Source organism: Cetorhinus maximus, chromosome 4 (genome assembly GCF_964194155.1).
Source record: "Cetorhinus maximus chromosome 4, sCetMax3.hap1.1, whole genome shotgun sequence".
NCBI lineage: Eukaryota > Metazoa > Chordata > Chondrichthyes > Lamniformes > Cetorhinidae > Cetorhinus > Cetorhinus maximus.
Window position 1 is genome coordinate 164778602 of NC_135882.1, and position 23755 is coordinate 164802356.

A 23755-nucleotide genomic window follows, 5' to 3' on the forward strand; every position below is an offset into this window, starting at 1 on the left:
TCACTTTAAACCCCACTGCAGTGATTTACAATGTTGCCTGAACTCTGAGATTAGATTGTTAATTTGTGATGAATTGGAAAGTGATCACTTATCTCTATGTAATGGGGTAAGTAAGCTTAAATCTTATTCACAGTTGCGGAACACGATGTGTAAATGTTTGAGATTCGTAATTCTGAGCAGCCTTAGCTGATGCTTTACTTAGGCAAGCTTACATTATATTTGCTAAAGGCTTGGACATAGCAATTCATCTAATTGTGTTAGACTGCAGTATCATCTGTTGTAACCACTTGGATCCATCTCTCTCCCCCTCCTCACACTTCAATTATCTTTAACTTCCAGTAAAATGCAGCCAGTCCATCAAAATTCATCAACTTTTTGAAATATTTAATATAAAAGCTATGTTGGATTACAATAATGTCTGTCCATGCCAAAGATTTTTTAGCCTGGAAGGTTTTCACAGAATAATGTAATCACTGTGTAAACCCTCATCATTTTCCAGTACGTGGCACTGTGCTATGTATGTAAAATGTAGTGGCACAGAATTCAACATGATCAAAAGCAGATGAATGTTAATAAGAATTTTAATTGTATAATGTAATTTGTTCCGAATATACTGTGATCGAATCTGAGATTAATTAATGAGATTGGTAAGAGCTCACTACTCAAGCACCTGATCTGTTTGTGAGTCCTGTTTAATGCAGGCTAAAGCTTCTCAAATACTTAAGAGGCTATTTTGGGAAAAAATATAAAATTCCACGAATATTCCATGAAAATAGTAAAGAACACCTGATCCCAGTAAGATAAATTTTTTTGTTTTCCTGTTGTGTCCCTGTTTGCATTGTTTTATATATATTTGTAGCACTTAAATGTCTTAGTGGGTGAAATGGAAGTTAGTGAGTTCAAGTCCCTCTCCAGGTTTTGAGCACAGGACCTAAGGCTGACATCCCAGTGTAGTGCAGTGAGAGAGCTGCACTGTCAGAGATGCCACCTTTCAAAGGAAACATTTGTTTGATACCCTGTCTTCCTTCTCAGATGAATGTAAAGCAATGACCCTCAAAGTGTGGTCTATGAGGGTCCTTCATGTGGTCCGTGGGCTGGTTAAAAATGCAAGTTATCACCTCCAATGTGCTAGCTCAGCTTTCAGTCGACTGAGGAAAAGAATATTTGAGGGCCAAGACCTCAAACCCGAGACTAAGGGGGTCATGGTTTACTGGGCAGCAATACGCTGTACTCGAATATGCTTTGGAAACTTGGATGGCTGTTATGAATATTTAGTTTGTGATTCATCCATTTTAGAATGTAACTTTTAGTTTTGGAATACAACTTTTAGGTTGAAGGCTAAAGTGTTAGATGTAAGATAAATGGAAAATCCTGATTGAGAAATTGGTAATAATCCTGAAGTGAATGCAATTCAAGCAAACTGGGAATTAATTACAGTTAAAAGCTACCCTATGTTTATCTTACAAGGTCAGAAGGAGAGATGTAAACACTTAAACAATGAATGACCCATTTCTGGACCTCTTGGTAGAGCCAAGGTATCTATCATTTTCTCCATAAAAAAAGTTAAAAGCTAGAAATTCTGAGAAAGATGGTCATAAAACTCCTTCACAGGTAGAAATTAGTCATATGGGTTGCAGAGTCAAAGAGTTATGTTGAAGATAAAGTAATGTGTTTGCATTTCTACCTGGGAACAGGCTGTGTGTTACATTGCCATGGCTATAGTGATTTGGGGTGGAGACTTGAGTAGAAAGTTCTTTTGTTTAATTTATCTATGTACTTTTGCTTCCAGAAGAAACAGTTTAGTTCAGTTTGTTTCTCATCGGATTGAGAGAGCCCAAAGGAGGTGATGGTCAATTAGGTCTGTCCTTCAAGCGGAGAAAATACTAACTTTTTGTTCGCCACATAGCATTTGGGAGGGGCTCAATCTCAGTTAGGATTTTGTGAAGGAAAGGAAGCTGGAAGATTGGCTGACACTTGCAGCTAGTGAAAGAAATCTACAGTGGTCCTCACAGAGCCTTGTGGCAAAAAACATTCAGCAGGATTAGCTTGAAAGGCTGTGGGCAGACAGTTGGATATCTGCCGGCAACACAAAAAAGGAACTGAGGCACCCACAGCTGTGAGGTCTGCAAAGAAAAGGTGGAGGGTCACTTAGCCAAAAGCTAAGGACCCCTATAGAATCTTACCTCAGAGGAAAAGCTGGAATACTAAGGAGAATTGAAGTGAATCCGGGAAGGCCGTGGCATAGCTTTTGGCTTGGAAAAGTGAATGAACCTTAAATATTTTCTAAGATAAGGGAACTCTTGGGGGGAAGTAAAAAGTATGATTGAGTTTGTAGCATAAATCCTTACAAGCTATAGTGTTGTTAGTGTTGCTTTTTTTGTTTAATTTCTTTTTGTATACACTAAAGTCTGTTTTGTTTAAAAACAGGAAATCTTATGGTGCAGTTCTGTGTTAATTACTGGTTGTTTGGATTTTTCTTTAAACCAAAATGATCCTTAACAGGATTGTAACATGACCTACTGCAGGTACAGTACTTCAAAGCAATTGAGGAGTACCACCAGCAGTTCAAAGTCCTCCAGTTTGGGTGGCAAGAAAGCCGGCCCAACAGCAACATCTTCTCCCAAGCCAACTTGCCCAAACATCAAGGTGCTAATCACTCAAAACCAGCTCCATTGGGTGGAACATGCTGTTTGTGTGCCTGACAGCAGACTCCCAAAGCAACTGCTCCAATCTGAACTTGGTCATGGCAGGGGACTCCAGGAGGACAGGGGAAAAGCTTTAGGGATTTCCTCAAAGCATCCCTGAAGAGGTCAAACATACCCACGAACTCATGCAATGCCTTGGCTTGTGACCAATCAAAATGGAGAGGGAAGGCATTGAGGACATCAAGAGACTTTGTTGAGAATGTGCAGAGAGGAAGTCAAGGTGTCAGAGGAAGCATGCAAGCCTCCAAATAATTCACCCACTTGACCCCCCCAAGCTCCATTTGGCCCACATGTGGCTGAGTCTGCAGATCACAGAGTCTGCAGATTGGACTGACCAGCTGTCTCAGAACCCAGTAAACCAGAGTGGAAGCAAGTCATCCTCGATTCCAAGGGACTGCCTAAGAAGGAGAAGAAAATGCAAATTACTCATCTGCAATGTCATCACAGAATCATAGAATCAGACAGTGCAGAAGAGGCCCTTCGGCCCATCGAGTCTGCGCCGACACATGAGAAACACCTGACCTACCTACCTAATCCCATTTACCAGCACTTGGCCCATAGCCTTGAATGTTATGACGTGCCAAGTGCTCATCCAGGTACTTTTTAGAGGATGTGAGGCAACCTGCCTCCACCACCCTCCCAGGCAGTGCATTCCAGACAGTCAACACCCTCTGGGTAAAAAGGTTTTTCCCCACATCCCCCTTAAACCTCTTGCCCCTCACCTTGAACATATGTCCCCTTGTGACTGACCCTTCAACTAAGGGGAACAGCTGCTCCCTATCCACCCTGTCAATGCCCCTCATAATCTTGTACACCCCGATCAGGTCACCCCTCAGTCTTCTCTGCTCCAACGAAAACAACCCAAGTCTATCCAACCTCTCTTCACAACTTAAATGTTTCATCCCAGGCAACATCCTGGTGAATCTCCTCTGCACCCGCTCCATGGATGTGCAATCACATCCTTCCTATATGGCTGAAGCAACATGAGAGAACAGGCAGAACCTACGCCCCCTCCGCTTGTCTGATGTCGCACAACCAGATTGGCCCTGGCCACTGTGTGCATGGCACGAGTTGTCATAAGCACAAGTAACAACAGAAGTAGCTTTAAAAGCAAGATTTACAGTACTTCTGAATTTGTTTGATTAACTTAGATAGAAGATGAAGTATTAGTTTCTCAGGAGAAAATTATTGTGATGATTTTTAAAGATATTCTCTTGTGGTATTAATATCTATAATATGAAAAAGTTTCTGGCATGAATTAATAATTTATTATGATATTCAATAAAAAAATTAATGCGCATAAATTTATAACATTTGGTCATGAAAAAGCAGCAAAACATTTAGAGTTTAAATAAGTTCCCATTTTAATAAGTTTTGTTTGCAGTAGCAAGTAAAAATGAATGGAGTAGTACCAGTTGGTGGCCCAGGGACATAAAGAATCTGAGAACCACTGATGTAAAAGAGCCTGTGGCGCTATTTTGAAGGACAACAGGGGAGTTATCCCTCAAACTTTGGTCAATATTTATCCCTCAATTAACATCACCAGAAAAGAGACTAACTGATCATTATCACATTGCTGATCGTGGGAGCTTGCTGTGTGCAAATTGCTTGCTCTGTTCACTACAACTTCCAAAGTTGGTGGTAAAGTGCTTTGAGATACCCTGGGGTTGTGAGATATGATGTGAGGTTGTGAAATATTCACTTACAAATGATTACACAGTCAAGGCCAGATAACAAATCATAGGACTGTGCAAACAATTTCTGAATATTTTTCTTCAACTATGAAATAAAATAGAGAACAAACTGAAGAGTAGGGGACCAAGAGCGAATTATTTTCAGGACCAGTGCTAATGGGGTTTGGAGGGAGACGGGACAGCAACATCAGTAATGTGATCACTTCAATCAGAATCAAATATGGGAAAAGCAACTCAGGTTGTAAGTAAAATGTGACCAAACCTGCCAAGGAGAAAGCAATGGCAAATCAAATTTAACGTTGAGAAAGGCAAAAATGACATAGGAAGCAAAATCCGGTGACATGCAACAACAGCAACCTGCACTGATGTGGCACCATTAATTTAAATAAAGATTGAAAGTTGCTTCACAGAAACATCAGGCAGGATTTTTCGGGTGTTAGGGTTCCTTGCTCTATTACCTGAAGAATCAGGTACCTGAAGTGTCCTCGGCCAAACCATCTTCAGCTGCTTCATCAATGACCTTCCTTCCATCAGAAGGTCAAAAGTGGGGACGTTCGCTGATGATTGCACAATGTTCAGCACCATTCGCAACTCCTCAGATACTGAAGTAGTCCATGTCCAAATGCAGCAAGATCTGGACAATATCCAGGCTTGGGCTGACAAATGGCAAGTAACATTTGTGCCACACAAGTGCCAGGCAATGACCATCTCCAACAAAAGAGAATCTAACCATCACGCCTTGACGTTCAATTATCATCACTGAATCCCCCACTATCAACATCCTGGGGCTTACCATCGACCAGAAACTGAACTTGACTAGCCATATAAATACTGTGGCTACAAGAGCAGGTCAGAGGCTAGGAATCCTGCAACAAGAAACTCACCTCCTGACTCTCCAAAGCCTGTCCACCATCCACAAGGCACAAGTCAGTAGTGTGATGGAATACTCCCAACTTGCCTGGATGTGTGCAGCTTCCACAACGCTCAAGAAGCTCGACACCATCCATGACAAAGCAGCCATTTGATTGGCACCACATCCACAAACATTTACTCCCTTTCCCACTGGTGCACAGTAGCAGCAGTGTGTACCATCTACAAGATGCATTGCAGAAATTTACCAAGGCTTCTTAGACAGCACCTCCCAAACCCACAACCACTACCATCTAGAAAGACAAGGGCAGCAGATAGATGGGAATATGACCACCTGGAAGTTCCCCTCCAAGTCACTCACCATCATGACTTGGAAATATTTTGCTGTTCCTTCACTGTTGCTGGGTCAAAATCCTGGAACTCACTTCCTAACAGCACTGTGGGAGTACCTACAACACATGGACTGCAGCGGTTCAAGAAGGCAGCTCACCACCACCTTCTCAAGGGCATCTAGGAATGGGCAATAAATGCTGGCCCAGCCAGCGAAGCCCACATCCCGTGAATGAATTTTAAAAAATCAATGGGGAGCTCATCCCTGCCAATCACAGCAGTCCCCATAACCAGTTCACGCTGGGAGGGGTATTATTTGGCTGGAGGCGGCATTTCCATACTTCACTCAGGCGGATATCCCAGAAACCTGCTGGCTAATCAGATTGGCCAACAGCTCTGTTGTCCCAGCAGCACCAATGGCAGTAATGGACAGGACTGGGACTATAAGCAGTTCCCGGAATCTGAATCCCAGAGTCCAGGACCAGGTCAGTGCGGGTGGTCTTATGGCGGGGAGGGGAGGTGAGGCCTTGGTGAAGATGGGGAGATAGAGATGGGTGTCTTGATCTAGAAGCCAGGGGGAGGGGAGGAAACATCCATGGGTGGCAGACCTTGGAGGGAGTGGGAAAGGAAACTCTTCCGCGAGGCACCTCCACTCAAGCTTCCCCCCTGCCCCTGAACTCCTCCCACCAGCCTCAAAATTGAGGCCGGGCAGGAAGCAGCCCTTAAGTGGGCAATAATTGACCTAGGGCCTCAATTTGGGCAAGGGTGGGTAGGCTGCCCTAGGCCTCACCCACCCCATGTAATATTGCAGACGGATCAGGGATGGGCAAGAGGATGGCAGGGAGGCTACCCAGGGGATTTTGCACACCCCCCTTACTGCAAATCCATTGGCAGAGGCCTGTAAAAATCTGCTAATAAGGAAAAAATTAACACCAAGCCAAAGGAGTGATCAAAATCTTGGTTGAAAAGATGGGATTTAGGGGTAGTCTAAAAGGAGGAGAGAGAGAGAGATGGAGAATTGGAATTTGGTTATGGCTTATGGAAAATAATCCATAGGCTACTGGAAACCATGGTGAATGAATGGAATGGAGGTGCACAAGAGAAATGAAGGGTCAGGGGACTGGATAGTTAGGATGGTGTCACCGGGGAGTTTTTTTGTTACCTTTCTTACTGATGTTCCTTGTAGTTCAGGAAATTATAGGGAGCTAAGAATATTCCTCGGGGAAATTTTCACTAACTGTGCAGGGATAAGAATAGAAGGCATTGCTAAAAACACTCTGGCAATGATTGGATAGGTATGAGTGGAACCAAATGGTGCTGGTCTCACTGAGTTGGACAATGGCCAAGCAAATGGCAAATTTGAAAATCTTGTGAGCTAATCAAGATGGTTGTGGTAATGTCACTGGGCTAGTAATCTAGAGGTCCAGGCTAATACTCTGGGGACATGGGGCAGAATCTTCTGGCTGGCGTGTGGGTGGCGGAGCCCACACGCCGGCGCTTAAAATATCGCACGCTGACGTCGCGCGAGCGTCCCGACCTCAGCGCGCGGCTTCGCGATGTTTTGGTCGGCAGGCGCGCTATGCAGCGGAACCATTAATTAAAGGCCTCGTTAAGGTCCTTAACTTGCCAGTCGTCGACGATTTTGAGGGGCCCGTGCGAACTTCGGCTCGGCGCACGGGCCCAACGGGCAGGCGGGTAGGTGATATTTTTACAAACCTCATCCAGTGGCGGGATGAGGTTTGATAGCGGTTTTAAAAAAGTTTTTGTGTATTACATTAACATGTCCCATCTCGTGTGACATTTTCACATGAGGGGGACATGTTAATGAGTTTTTTATTGCTCTATTTTTTATATTTGCCAGCCTTTCGGCGATCTCCCTGAGGCAGCACTTTGTCTCAGGGAGATGTGCGCTCTTTCCTGCGCATGTGCGAAGGAGCGTACTCTCGCTTTTGGGGAATCCCCCCTCCCCCACACAGGAAGCGCATAGCGCTTCCCGTCAGGCGGCCTGCTGGGCGGGCCTTAATTGGCCCGCCCACTTAAAATGGCGGCGGGGCCCGTTTCGGCGGCGGCTATCGGCTGCCCGCCCGCTGCCGTGCCGGTGGGGCCTGCCCACCCATCAAGGGCAAAATTCTGCCCATGGATTCAAATCCCACCATGGCAGCTAGTGGAATTTTAAAAATGCAATTAGTTAATGAAAAAAGTATCTGGAATGGAAGTAATGTTGCCATGAAACAGTCATTGATTGTCATTATACACTCATCTGGTTCATTTTAGAGAAGGGAAAAAGAGGTCTGTTGGCCTACATGTGACTCCAGACCTATAGCAATATGGTTGACTCTTAAATGTCCCCTGAAATGGCCTCACAAGCATCTCATTTGTAACAAACTGCTCGCACTGTGGGTATACCTAGACCAGATGGACTGCAGTGGTTCAAGAAGGTGGCTTATCACCACCTCCTCAAAGGCTATAAAGGGTCAGCAATAAATGCAATAAATTTTTAAAAACTGTATCCATAGGACCCAGTCAGACCAGGATCTGCAAGGAGTCCCCTGACTTAGCTCATTGCTGTTTCCACATGCATTTACTGTATTGCAGGGTTACAAGCAAAGCAAACCAGCTGGCAAGACTGCAGCTCTGATCGCTATTAGTCCCACAGCACCATAGTCACATCATTTAATAGTCTTGATGTTGTGTTAATAAAGAACAGTGGGTCTGTCAGAGTTCACTGCTATTGTGGAGAAAATTAGCAGCAGCATCTGAAGAATGCACATGCACAGTTAAATCCAGAAGTTAATGTCGGAGAAATTCTGCTCCTACACAGGCTTCACTGTAACAGTCCTCATTGGTAAACTTGAACTGAAATCAATGCAATTCCAACTAGTCATCCAGTAAGGGCACTAGAAATTGTTAGGGATGGTGTATTCAGGAGTAAGTGAATTTTTGATAGACCAGAGTTAATTATGAGTTAAGTAACCTCTCTGGCATTGAAATTGGATTTTACAGAACACTGTGGTCCATTGCCACCTACCCCCACCACTGCCCCCAGCTAAAAAGTTGGGAGACCGCAGGAAGAATGGCTGTCCTGCTGTCATTTGAGTTCCAATTAGCCATTAATAGGCTGGAGATGGGATTTGTGCCCCTCAGGGACAGCAGGTCCTACCTCAGAGAGCTGCCGGCCAACCAAAGGGCTGGTAGCTCTATAGTCCCAGCAGCGCCAGGTGTGAGCAGTGGCAATGGCAGGGACTGCAGCTGGCCCCCCAATGAAGATCAGTGCTGGAGCCTGACACCAAGGTAGTGGGGGGGAGACTTTGCTGGGGTGAGGCTGGCAGGTTCCCCATGAGGGAAGTGAAGGAAGTGGCAGCCAAATTTGAGAGACTTGGGGTCGGGTAAAGGGGGGAGTGTGATCTTTGAGGTGGGGGGGGTGCCTCCAATGGTTACAGGGGACCTGCAAAAGAGGTCCCCCATTGCCTGATACCAGCACGTACAGCTAAAGGTGCTGGGCTGTCTGTTTTGCTTGGGCCTCCACCTACCACGGCAGCAGAGGCGGGATGAAGTCTTTAAGTGGCCATTAACTGGTCACATAAGGTCCTCAATAGGCTGGCCCCCCGACACCTCCACCACTCCCTGTAAACTTCATAGAGGTCAGGACGGGCAGGTGGACGGTGGAAAGTCCATGTGTTGGATTTTATGAGGCTCCCACTCTCAAACCCTCTGGTGAGGGAGCATAAAATCCAGCCCTTCATTTCACAAATGTGGGGTTTTAATATTCTAAGAAATCCTCAACGCTACTTAAATCCTAAAAGAACATTTTAGAATTTAAATAGCGTTGAGGATTTCTTAAAATAATAAAATACATTTTTCCTTTTTTGGCCTTTTTTATGCTAGTCTCTTACTCCCATCCTTCTGTCTTTCCTATCCTTTATTTTGCTTTCTGTATACAACTTAGAAGTAATTTATACTTCTTGGTTTATAGTGCCTGCTTTAGACTGTGTGGCTCAGTGAGGATTCTTCACTTTGGTTGGTTGGAGAGCCTCATTCTTTCTTGTCCTTGCCCAGCCAGCAAAGCCCACATCTCATGAATGAATATTAAAAAATAAATCCCAGACCCCTGTAGAGAGTGGTATACTGGATCAGATGCCAGATTAGAGCAAGTTTGCATTCGAAAGCCCAGGAAGACTTTGTAGGCAGCTGACAGCAAAGTTTGGGCTACTATCGTGTAGTCACAGAGATCAAGGTGCTATATAAATGCCAGTCGTTCTTTCTTTTCTTAATCTCTGACAATTGTAGAAAATTCAGACAGGGACTCCTGTGTTTGCAATGCAGAATTATTTTTTAACCACTGGTTTAGCAACCTTGGCATTGAGAATTGAAATTCCAATTCTGTTCGCTTGAAACTTGGATAATTTAAATGTGGAGTCGGAAACCTAATGAATTCATAAAGAGGAAGATTGGTCCCTGGACCTCCAGGGAAATTGAGCATGGAAAAGACCAGTCATCCCTGCAACAGGAACTACCTAAATCACCAGGTAAATTTGAAGCCAGACAAATCTACTGAAAGACCACAAAATGAAAGAAATATGTCACATTGAAGCACCAAGGAAATCTTCTACCCCACCAGCCAATGGAGCCACTTATCAGAAAGGGCATTTATCAAGTTTATACAAGGCTGCAAGGGATCACTGAAAGGCTGTCACTTTTCTATTACTGCAGCAATGGCTGAGTAATTCCAAAATGAAATTTATCTCCAGTACATTTCAACATGAAGGGTGTTGAGACTTGCCTCCCCTGATGCTTCCCCTAACTTTCTCACTCCATAAAGCTAATCCTGTAAACCTCCTCCCTACCTTCTTAGCTGTTCCTTTTCCTACCCCTTCCCACAGCAAGTTTTCCCCTGATCTAGCAATCGTCACCAACCCCCTTGTTCTTCAAAACGTTTTCTGGTTATTAGACAAGATCCTGTCTATTGTATATTTTAATATCTCAGATCTGTGCAGAGATGACACTAGTCTCTATGGGCTGGAGTTGGAGCCGGGATGACTTGGGAGCCCTTTAAAAATGGTGGGCAGGTCCCACTATGCCAATCCATGCTCCTTCACCAACGCCCCCATGGTCCCCTGTGGTCCACATGTCAAGCTATGCCCCTCCACCCACCCACTCCATGGCCCTCATGCTCCCTATGCCAAGCAATGGCACTTCCATGTCCATTGACCCACCCTACACTGTATAGAACCAATGAACCCTCCAGCGACAGTTGGATGTATGAGAAAAAGCTTTCAAAAAAGTCATTCACTACAGGGCAATAAAATTGTCAATCATTCAGATCCTTTACCGTATCAATAACAGAAACCACAAGCCCTGGAACCCACTTGACCTTGTGCAAGTAAACATTGTGAAATGTTTAGGAGGGACCAGAGAGCCAGAACTGTCAATCAAGCAATGTTTTTTTCTGGGATTCAATGTTTCAACAAGAATGATGGGTGTCTGGCGTCATTATGTATGCTTGGCTGAGAGCCCAGACATCTGTTATTGATATTGAATTTCTCTAATCAGCCTTGATAACCAATGCTGTGAATCCGTTATAGAGGGCCCTCAGGGCCAGTTCTAAACAGCTGTGGCTCTCATGCAGCCAACAGCTCCGTTTAGTTAGGTATGGAAGCAATGGGCTCCTTCCTCCTCCAAATAGTGTCATGGGATCTTTTGTGTCCACCTGAGAGGGCAGACGGGGCCTCAATTTAACTTCTAATCTCAAAGACGACACCTCCGACAGTGCAGCACTCCCTCAGTACTGCCCTGGCGTGTCAGGCTAAACTATGCGCTGCGGGATTTGGGGTGGGATTGAAGCTATCAAATTGTGACACAGAGGTGAGAGTGCTTCCCACGGACCCGCAGTTCAAACTTACATTCCCAAAAATTCAAAGCACTGCCCTCACAAGATGCATGGTTTATAGTCACTGTACAACCAAAACTGCTGAGTTTCTAAAATGGAGTAGATTTTGCACAGGTTTAAAGCGATTTGCAAAAGAAGCAAATGTGAGGTGAGAAAAAACTTTTTCACACAGTGAGCAATTCGAGTCTGGAAAGCACTGCCTGGAAGTGTGGTGGAGGCAGGTTCATTCGAGATACTCAAGAGGACATTGGGTGATTATTTGAATAGAAACAATGTGCAGGGGTGTGGGGAAAAGGCAGGGCAATGGCACTAAGTCATAATGCTCATTTAGAGAGCTGGTGCAGACATAGTGGGCCGAATGGCCTCCTTCTGTGCCATAACAATTCTGTGATTCTGAGCATTTACTGTTAGAAATGTTTGATTACAATAGACTAGAATTTTCATCTCATCCAGCCTGGAATCATAACTTGTTCATTCTTTGCTCTTAACTTTCTCTAAACTGCTTGGATGAAATTTTAGCCGAACCTTCTGGGTAGGAAGCCCACAGGATCAGGTGGAAACTAAATTTTGAACCCCACCTGGGGGTGCAATTTTAACCTATCCCACAAGTCCTGAAATTGACAGGATTGGGTGCAATATTGGTTTTAGACCGGATTGTAGCCTCCATAGAAACCAGCAAGTAACATTAGGCGTGTAAATCAGGGTGTAAATCAGGGTTTGATCCAATCCCATGGGATTACCACCTAGCGGATCAGGGTAAAATTGTCCCCATTGAGTAAAACGCTGCAGATGCTTAAAATCTGAAATAAAACCAAATAAAATGCTGAAAATACTCAGGCAGCATCTGCGCAGAGAGAGACAGAGTTAACTTTTCTTAAGTTAACTTAATGACCTTTCATCGGACTGAAATGTTGGCCGAAATTTTCCGGCCCCGTTGGCGTCGGGGGTCATGGCGGCTGGAGGGGGACAATATGGAGAGAAGACCAAAAATCAACTTCCCTCCATTGTGAAACCAGTTTGCAATCATCTGCTCCACGGTGGGCCATGTTTACCGCTGTTGCAGGTCGGGAACCTAATTTCAATTCTTTAGCATCTCATTACTGCTCACCGGTATCCCCCCACACTGGATCATCCAGGCACATTGGCGTTAGTGCACCCAAAAATGTTTCACAACTGTCCATAAGTGTCATGCACCTGGCGAGCTGCCTTTCACTCGGGACTTCGAGGTCTGTTTGCCTACCTTGCTTCGGGCAGCACTCATGGTCATCGGCTCCAGGCTTCACATCACTTTTAGTGGGGGCTTACAGGCAGGGGTGGGTTTTCAACGGCTGCAGGGCTAGAGCTTGCTTGATGAAGGGGGAGAAGTGGCGTCAGGCAAGGGAAGAGGCTGCAGGGCGAGGGCTGTGCTGGGGAAGGTGGGGAGGGTATCCCAGGTGTGTGTGGGGACACATGTTGATCTGTGCAAGTGGCTTCAAGATGGTGAGGAGGCAGCCTCCAGAGGAGATGAGGCCAGATGGAGATGTGAGGGTTTGTGTGTGAGAGTGAGTGATGTCCCTTGAGCTGGCAGTGAGTGAGATGCCAGTGAACGTGCGATGGGCCTGTGAGAGTGTGAGTTTAGAGTGATGAGATGCTTGACTTACCCTGGCGGCACAGGAGATCATTCATCCATTTTCTGCACTGGATGGCCGACCTCTTATGTGCAGCATTGGCACTGATCGCCTCTGCCACTGCCTCCCAAGCTGGGCCTCCTGCAGCAGAGTGGGAGTAAAGGACATTACGGTGGGTCTCTACGGTGTCCAGAAGGCATCCCAGGGATGCATCACTGAATCGGGGGGCTGCATTCTTCTTGGCTTTTGTGGCCATGTCTTCATCAGAGCAGTCCTGGGCTGCAAGCATTAAGTGTGTGTGTGGCTACTGTTTAGATATGGCGCCCTGCATGAGTAAGCAGTGAGGTAATGGTGTGACGGGCAAATCGGAGGTCGCCTGCTAGTGAAATGGTGTGTTTCCTGCGGCTGCATAATTAATGAGGCAGGAACAGGATGATATGGCACGAAAATCTGCCATTGTGGCCGATGGGCAAAATGACTTTTTTCCCCGCCTACTGCTGCATTTTGTGCAAATCTGGGACAATTTTATCCATTAATTCTGTTTCTCTCTCCACAGATGCCACCAGAGCTTTTGTTTCATTCATGATGTGGGCGTCGCTGGCTGGGCCAGCATTTATTGCCCATCCCTGATTGCCCTTGAGAAGGGGTGTTGAGCTGCCTTCTTGAACCGCTGCAGTCCATGTGGTGTAGGTACACCCACAATGCTGTTAGGGAGGGAATTCCAGGATTTTAACCCAGCGACAATGAAGGAACGGCCGATATATTTCCAGGTCAGGATGGTGAATGACTTGGAGGGGAACTTCCAGGTGGTGGTGTTCCATCTGTCTGCTGCCCTTGTCCTTCTAGATGGTAGTGGTCATGGGTTTGGAAGATGCTGCCTAAGGAGCCTTGGTGAATTCCTGCAGTGCATCTTGTAGATGGTACACACTGCTGCTTCTGTGTGTCGGTGGTGGGGTGAGCGAATGTTTGTGGATGTGGTGCCAATCAATAGGGCTGCTTTGTCCTGGATGGTGTCAAGCTTCTTGAGTGTTGTTGGAGCTGCATTCATCCAGGCAAGTGGGGAATATTCCATCACACTCCTGACTTGTGCCTTGTAGATGGTAGACAGGCTTTGGGGAGTCAGGAGGTGAGTTACTCGTCGCACGATTCCTAGCCTCTGACCTGTTCTTGTAGTCACAGTATTTATATGGCTAGTCCAGTTCAGTTTCTGGTCAATGTTAACCCCCAGGATGTTGATGGTCGGGGAGTCAGTGATAGTAATGCCATTGAATGTGAAGGGGTGATGGTTAGATTCTCTCTTGTTGCAGATGGTCATTATCTGGTACTTGTGTGACGCAAATTTTACTTGGCACTCGTCAGCCCAAGCCTGGATGTTGTCCAGGTCTAGCTGCAGTTGGACATGGACTGCTTCAGTATCTAATGAACATTGTGCAATCATCAGCGAACATCCCCACTTCTGACCTTATGATACAAGGTAGGTCGTTGATGAAGATGGTTGGGCCGAGGACACTGCCCTGAGAAACACCTGCAATGGTTTCCTGGAACTAAGATGATTGACCTCCAACAACCACCACCATCTTCCTTTGTGCTAGGTATGACTTCAACCAGTGGAGAGTTTTCCCCCTGATTCCCATTGACCCCAGTTTTGCTAGGGCTCCTTGATGCCACACTCGGTCAAATGCGGCCTCGATGTCAACGGCAGTCATTCTCACCTCACCTCGGGAGCTCAGCTCTTTTGTCCATGTTTGAACCAAGGCTGTAATGAGGTCAGGAACTGAATAGCCCTGGCAGAACCCAAACTGAGCGTCAGTGAGCAGGCTATTGCTAAGCAAGTGCCGCTTGATAGCACTGTTTATGACCCCTCCCATCACTTTACTGATGATCGAGAGTTGATTGATGGAGCAGTAATTGGCCGGGTTGGATTTGTCCGGCTTTTTGCGTACAGGACATACCCAGGCTTTACCTAAGTCTCTTCAGCATTTTCCGTTTTTATTTCCCATTGGGTTCAGTCATCTCCATGTTCATTACACCAATTGCATGTTGATTGAAAATTTAATCCATCTATTAAAATGGAATTTGCACAATCGCTCCTTCCATGTGCCACTAATTGGATAACTAACCCTATCAACGCTATTTACATTAACATCTGTTAAGTAATATTGTCACTGGATTTTGCTAATCTACCTAATCCAACATAAATCCAGCAGAATATGCTAAATCCTCCCAATACATGTCAATTGATCCCTTGTATCATTGTTCAAATGTGCTGCAATAATGGCTTTCAGTTCATATACAGATTAATTTCTTCCTTACCACCAAAATCCCTTCGTCCATTCATCTTGCTTTATACCTTCTAATGTCTTCTTAGCTTCCTAATCATTTCAGACTCCTGCCTTCCTTTCCACAATATCTAGCTCTTCTATAACTGAGTGGGGTCAGTAAAGGATGACAGCAAGAACTCATACAAGAGCGCCACTCGCATAGTAAAATGTCACAACATGCTTCACAGGAACAATTGTCAACCAAAATTTGACTCTGAGTCACAATGAGCGATATTAGAACACAAAGAGGTAGGTTTTAAGGAGCATCTTAAAGGAGAAGAAAGAGCTTGCTTCAGAGAGCTTAGGGCCTAGGCAGCTGAAGGTGCAGCTGCCAGTGGTGTGGAGGTGGGCGGTCTTGGTGATGGAGAAAATATGGGGTCAGAGGTGCAGCAAAGGGTTAAATAGGCAGCCAAGCCGGTGAACAGCCTGGCTCAGCCTCTGACAGTGGTCAGGGAGTGGGATGGAGTTGGTGGCCGAGAAATGCAATAATTCTCGTTTCTCGTACTGAGTCAGGCAGCAAGAGGCGTTAGCAGCAAGGGCCCCCCCCCCCGCCTCCCCCATGGTGACATGGTGACTCTCTCCGCTGCCCACTCCTTCCCGATGGTGGGTCCCTTGGTCAGGCACTGAGTGCGTTTGAACGAGGGACACCACACCCTTACATCTGAATGGCTGACCATATCGGACTTGCAGTTGGATGGGGTTGAAGGGTGGAAGGTTGTCACTGAAAATCGGTGCTAGCTTCCAATAAATATTACAGCTGCACTGAAATTAATTAACACAAAGGACGGCATTTAATGGAGCGGACGGGGATCTCGCTTGCAAGCTGGAGAGCCAGTGAGGGCCCCATGTCGCCTCTTTTAGGGAGGGCCTGCCGAATGTAATTGGACAGCAGCGGGCCTTCCCCTGGATGAAGGGTCCCAGGGGTGGAAGTCCCTCTGGCCGAGAGCTGCCGACCAATCAGAGCTGGCAGCTTTTCATTGCTCAGCAGCGCCCCTGGGAGGTGGTGGCTGTTGTTGGTAATGCACCCACCTGAGGCCAAGTATCGTTGCTGGATCCCAGGCCACAAGCGAGTGATGGCGGGAGGGGCAGGATGAGGTGCGGGTCACAGTGGAGAGGCGTTAGCAGCAAGGGCCACCCCCTCCCCCATGGTGGCTCTCCCCGCTGCCCACTCCTTCCCGATGGTGGGTCCCTTGATCAGGCACTGAGTGCGTTTGAATGAGGGACACCACACCCACCTTGGGGAGCCTACAAACAAAAAAGCCAGGGTTTTCTTGGCATGCTATGCTCAAGGTCACCTCCCCACCGCTCCCCACACCTCACCCACCACTGAGTTAATATCAGCAGCCACAGGATGAGGCGCTTAAGTGGGCAATTACTTAAGGGCCTCAACTGGCTGTCCACCTTCCTACCATGGGCTTAATTGGGTTGGAGGTGGGAAGGTGACGGGATCCCATCCTGCATCCTCCTGCCCAAGTAAATGCCCACCAAACTCGCCATGGGGGAGGGCATTAAATTCCTCCCAAAATTTCCCAGCATCCAGTCATGCATTTAACATATAACATATTAAAAAATAGTGGCTTAGTAGTATAGAACTTGAGTATTGCTAAAAGGAGAGAATTGCTGTCTGCTCCATCCCGCATTCAAATTCACCTTTGAAATGGAGCAGTCTAACAAGCTCCCTTTCCTCAACTTGCTAGTTGAGAAATCTGCTAATGGCTCTCTACTGCTGTCTATCGCAAGCCTACCTTCATTGCTCAATATACGCATTGGGATTACTGCAATTCCACACAATATAAGATCGGCCTTATTGGCAACCTCATAAGTAGGGCCCATGCCATTTGCTCAACATGAAAGCTTGATGCTAAAATATAACTCGTTAAAGCCAACATGTAGGATAGTGGTTACCCCGATTAGGTCATTGCTCGCTGTGTAGCACACATATTGGCCACCACTTTTGGACCTGAAAAGTGTCCACCCTATCAAATTAAACCTGGAAGGGTAAGGTATCTAAGCAACAGGTGAAGCCTGCCATTTCAAGCTACTACTACGCAGTAGCAACAGGAGCGGTGTCCTCCACTAACAGGATGCTGCCGTCAAGCCAAAAAGACGTTCTGCCTGTCACACAATTGCGTAATGTGGTATATGAATGTCATGAAGAGATATTAATGTATATAATGTTATTGGAAATTACTTTTAAAAATGAAGGTTTAGTTTGTATCTGTGTCTGTGAGTGTGTGGGCAGCATTTTCCCCCTGTCGGGGGGATGTGTGGGAGCGGGCGGGCGGGTTCCCGATCGGCACCCCGATCGGTGGCGCACCGCCTTTTTATGTGGGCGGGCCAATTAAGGCCCACCCAGCGTGACGCCCGCTCGGAATTGCTGTGCACTCCCTCTGCAGGCGGGGGGGCGGCGGGATTCCCTGAGCAGGGAGTGCGATCTTTCGCACACGCGCACGAAAGAGCACACGGATCTCCCTGAGGCAAAGTGCCGCCTCAGGGAGATCGGTGGAAGCTCTAAAAATTTTTGGAAAGGTGGAAAAATATTCCTGACATTTCTCCTCATGTGACACTGTCACATGAGCTGGGACATGTTAATTTCTTTTATTTAAACATTTTATACACATTTTAAATCCCTCATGAAACCTCATCCTGCCCGTTGGTGAGGCTTCATGTTTTTTATGAAGGCCGCCTGGGCTCTTTGCCTGCCCACCAACCTTAAGGTTGGACGGACAGGTCCATTAATTGGTTTAATTGATTTTTTAAAAGCCTTAAGTGGCCGTTGACAGTTCGGCGGGTGCACAGATGACTCGGCTGCATGCCCGCTCAACTGAAAATCTAAATGACGCGGGGTGACATCGGGTCACACGTCCGACATCATCCCGCGTCATTTTACGCGTTGGCAAGCAGGCCACACCCCCCGCTTGCCAGCCGGATGATGCAGCCCTTTGTGTTAATTGGATTAAAGCCAGCTAGCCTAGGTGCTTTGATGTATAGTAGTTTTGAGATGTAAACAGTAAGGTAAAGAGTACATTTTCATTCTGTTGAATAAACCATTCAAAGACTGTGGGTGAAATCTTGCACCTAGCTTGGAGACACCAAGCAATGCTTAGATTACTAATAAAATTGGTACTATGAAAGAGGTTTTTTTGTTAGAAGAGGTAGAGTTCAAAGGGCCTGGTGGTACAATGAGAATTTGCATTCAAAGGGAAGGCTGGGCATTACAGAAAGGAGTTTGTGTGGGGATGTCAGAGGCATGTAAGATCTAAGCAGCTGTAAGCCTACAGCTGTCTGCAAAGGACCCAAATTGAAAGGAACCTCATTTTGAATTTGTAAGGTGAAACTGCTTTGCCTGATATCTGTTTAAGCCTATTGGTTATTGTTGCCTTTGTGGAAAATTATTTGGGAATTTGTTAAAAGTTATGATAGTAGTAATTTGTAGCCACTTGTATGTGTTTAATTTGTTGTAAATTAATAAATGTTTTACTTAGTTTGATATGAAAACCTCTTGAGACTTGGTGGTCATATTCCTGAATTTAGAGCTGCAACTCAAAACATACCAATTGAAAATAGGTTATGACAGTTGTTTAAAGTTTCACTCTTGGATTTTAAATAACTCAGCCTTTACCACCTGCTGTGTCATAACATGAATTTCAGTGCCAGTATGATGCCAGGCTTGTAGACCATATGTCCCAAAGAGTGGCAGGCCGTATCAAACATCAGGCCCTTTTCACTGTTCGCAATAAACAGAGTACTGACCATCATCCAACCTGTACTTGCAAAACTCAGAACATAGTGTCTAATATTAGATGTGATTCCACGATTGGACAACACCTACTGAACAATGTTCATTGTGCTAAAAACTACACCAGCAGCCAATTTAATATTATCAGTCAGGCTCGCAATGTGGCTCACTTACGCTTGCTAGAAGCTACATATATTCACAGGGCTTTGTCCTCTGCAGGCATAAGTAAAATGCCCAGACATTGCACCTTTTTGGGGGACAATAATTCCCTGGTGTATTCTCCATTGCAAAACCTCGATCAATCAGAGTGAAGTTGCCAACCAATCAGCACCTTTTTCTCCTGTAGTATAAATTGTTGTGATCATTTGACATTTGGCATTCATGTATCTGTCCCGATGAGTGCAAGATGAAAAGTTTCGACAGTACCTCTCTTTTTCCGGCAATACACATATCTTCAATAGTCAATGATAACATTCTGCCAACAAGTATCCTAACTACACTGCAACACCAATTTTACAAAGTATTATATTTAAGTATAAATTAGTCACTAATAAATCCAATAGGGGACTCAGGAAGTCTCTCTAACCAAAGAGTGATTAGAATGTGGAGCTCAGTACCACAGAGAGCAGTTGAGCAGAATAGCACGAATGCATTTAAGGGAAAGCTATATAAACACAGTCATGAAAGGAATAGAATGATATGCCATGTTCCAGTGTATTATGAACTTTCAGTCAATACTCTGAAAATTTTAACACAAACAGAATATTCAGATGGCTGCTACAAATTGTGTAACCTTTGGCATTTTGAGCTCCAGACAGTCCTGAGTCTCAAGCAAATATGGACCTTCACAGCCATCCGGGGAATTCACACATCCCTTTGTTTAAGGATGGACCATCAACAAAATAACAAAAGCTCTGCAGATAGAGTTCAACCAGAAAGCTATTGAACCTACTGCAATGTATCTAAGTGGCAAAGGTAATAAACAGCAATACCTTGAAAGTGGGAGAAGAACTCCCACCAACCTGTTCTAGCTTTGAGTTCACCTGAGAACCAGCCTCTTTGAAATTCAACCTCAAGTCGCAATGCAGCTTACCAAGGAACCTCTGCTTACAAGACCTTCACTTCACCTAAAGCATTAACTCATCTAAGAAACTGATGGCTTCCAATGGAAGAGACAAGAGTGAATCATAAATTGTAATTGTACTGTTTCACCTTCATCTGTATCTAATCTTTGCGTGTATGAGTCAAGTGAGTGGGATGTCGCGTTTCAAATTCCAGGGCAAATGTGTAGTAACAAATAACATCCTTTGTTTTTAAACTCACAGAAAGTTTCCTGTGGAAATTATTTAAATTGGGACAATCACTCTGAAGGCAGGAAAACATAGACCTTTTGCACACAAGCATATTGATCACAGGCATTGAAAAGGAACCACCTAAATTCTGTCCATGACAGAAATGTTGATGGGGTGAGATGAAATAGGATGAGAGGAGGCTTGTGTGGAGCATAAACACTGACATGGTCCTGTTGCAGCAAATGGCTGTAGATCCTTCCTGGAATGGCTGTTTCAGTCGGTTAGGTTACTCGCTGACAGAATGTTATCAATAGAAATTTGGTGGGTTGTATGATGGCATCTTCATGGGGAAAAAAACAGGGGAATACAAGACTGCTAATGCAGTGCCCAGATGCAGATAGGTCCTCCTGTATGGGAATAGTATATATGTCTTGTAGCCCAACAGCTTTACACTGCTGTGCAGTCTGCTAATACCGTCACTGCTGATGGGGTTAACCTCCACTGGCACCTCCATATTAAGGCCTACTTCTAAAGCAAAGTCACAGAGGATGCAGAAAGCACCTGTCTGGAGCTCAAAATGCCAAAGGTTACACAATTTGTAGCAGCCATTTGAATATTCTGTTTGTGTTCAAATTTTCAGAGTATTGACTGAAAGTTCATAATACACTGGAACATGGCATATCATTCTATTCCTTTCTCCACTGTGTTTATATAGCTTTCCCTTAAATGCATTTGTGCTATTCTGCTCAACTGCTCTAGCTGTACGTTGCCCCAAAGAATGCTCACAGAACCTGAAGCATATCTCCCACTGTGAAAATGTCTGATTCAATGGCCAGTGTTCAGGTAAATTAACCTCATTATCCTGGTGCTTAGCTCTAGTCCTGGGATAGTTGTGATCTCCCAGGAGCCATCCAGGTTCTTTGGCTTTCTCGGCCAAAGGGCGTTGCCTTAGAATTAGGGTAATGTGGCAACTTCCAGGAAAACAAGTATTCACAGTGATACTGCTGGTCACAAATATATGGGAAAATTCCCAGTAAATTCCCTGAAATGTAATTTCAAGATGGAGTTTCAGCCTAAGCAAAATAGAATCAATAATTAAAAACTGAGTATTGGGAATTCCAAAGACACTCAAACTAATTAAATCATGACAGGGCTTGTATATATTAATAAGCCCTTCTTTACTAATGATAGAAGGCCTACTTTGAGACAATGTGTCCAGAGATTGCTCATTACAGGAATATAAATATGTCATGCCTCATCTGGTCCTCTGCAAGACCCTTTGTTAAAGAAAGATTGAGGAGCTAGGGAGTTAAAATAAGATCTGGTGTGCCTAAGTATCCACATCTCATTAACTTGGTGATCTTCAAAAGCACTTACATTGCTGTTTGAAGAGATTGACAACAAAAGCAGTAGAGCCTTTCGACACGAGTCACTTAATGAATGAGACACATTCATTGGCCAATTGAAAAAGGGAGTATTTATTTTAATTAAGGTATGTAATAGGGTGTACAACGCACCTTTGAAAAGATTCTCATTGCTCTCTTCCGCCTTCTTTGGTTTTATTCTGAGGCTGTCTTTAGCTGGCATATGTAGGCGGCTGCCATTCTAGATGACAAAGTGTAATCAGGACTAAAGAAGAAAAGTATATAGTCATAGTATGCAGTGATGCCAGCAGGTCACTTGCTGAGATATGTGCGTCACCTAGTTGCCTAGAACGATCACAGCACAAAAGGAGGCCATTCAGCCCATCAAGTCCATGCCAGCTCTCTGCAAGAGCAATTCAGCTGGTCCCACTCCCTTGCCTTTTCCCAATCAGACTGCATTTTTTTTATCTTCAGGTTCTACTCCAATTTCTGTCAGAAAACCAGGATTCAATCTGTCTCTACTGCCCTCTCAGGTAGCACGTTCCAGATCCTAGCTACTCGCTGCATGAAAAAATGTTTTCTCATGTTGCTCTTGATTTGGTTGCCAATCACCTTAAGTCAGAGTCCTCTGGGTCTCGAACCTGCTGTCAAAGGGAATAGTTTCTGTCCTCAAAATTTTGAACATGTTTTTCAAATCTCTTCTCAAACTTCTCTGCTCTAAGGAGAGCCGTCTCAGCTTCTCCAATCTCTCTACATAACTGAAGTTCCTCATCCATGGAACCATTGTTGTGAATCTTTTCCGCACCCTCTCTAAAACCTTCATATCCTTCCTAAAGTGTAGTACCCAGGATTGGACACAATACTCGAGTTGAGGCCAAATCCGTGTTTTATAAAGGATCATACAAACTTCCTTGCTTTTTGGTAGTACAGAACTTGGGTATTGTTGAAATAAAGAGACATGCTTTGAAGCTTTTCATCTTGCACTCAACAGGACAGCTCGCAAGAAATACCAACAGTAAAGGCAACAACAATTTACACTGCATGAGGAGACAGTGCTGATTGATTGGCAAGTGGTCTCTGATTGGAAGAGGTGTTGCTGTGGAGAATGCAGCAGGGAACAGTTACAGCCAAGCTTTTGTTCAAAGGTAATCCAAGCAGGTCTACTCTGATTGTTCAAGGCATTGCATTGGAGAGTGAACCAGGCTGTCCCCCAAGCTTTTTTTCAGTTGATAAAGACGCAATGCGTGGACATGCTCCTTCTGCCTGCAAAGGACAAAGCCCTGTGTGTGAATATATGTGGCTTCTAGCATGCATGGGTGAGCCACACTGTGAACCTCGCTGACAGACCTGTTTATCATGCGGCACTTTATCAAACACTTTTTGGAAGTCTGCATACAGCACATCAAGTGCATTACTTTCATCAACCCTCTCTGTTACTTCATCGAAAAACTCAATCAAATTAGTTAGACATGATTTACCCTTAAAAAATCCATGCTGGCTTTCCTTAATTAATCCACCAAGATCCAAGTGATTGTTAATTTTGAACCAGATTATTGTTTCTAAGAAGTTTGCCACCAGTGAGAATAAACTGGCCATTAATTAGTGAGTTTATCCTTACTGCCTAATTTTAACAAGGGTCAACCATGTGCAATTCTCCAGTCCTCTGGCATCACCCCCTGTATCTATAAAGGACTAGAAGATTATGACCAGTGCCTCTAAAATTTTCCCCGTTACTTCAGTCAGTATCCTTGGATTAAAAAAAAGCCCATGAGCTCACCACATTTGTTGCTGGAGGTGAGGATGGAGGTGGCAGGGGAGATTGTTTTAAGGATGCAGTGTGTGGAGAAGAGAAACCAGGAATTATCTTTTCATTCCTGGGTGATCCTGAAATAGTGAGTAGGTTTAGCGATGGAGAACAGGAACCAAGAGTCGGTTATGTGGTCCAG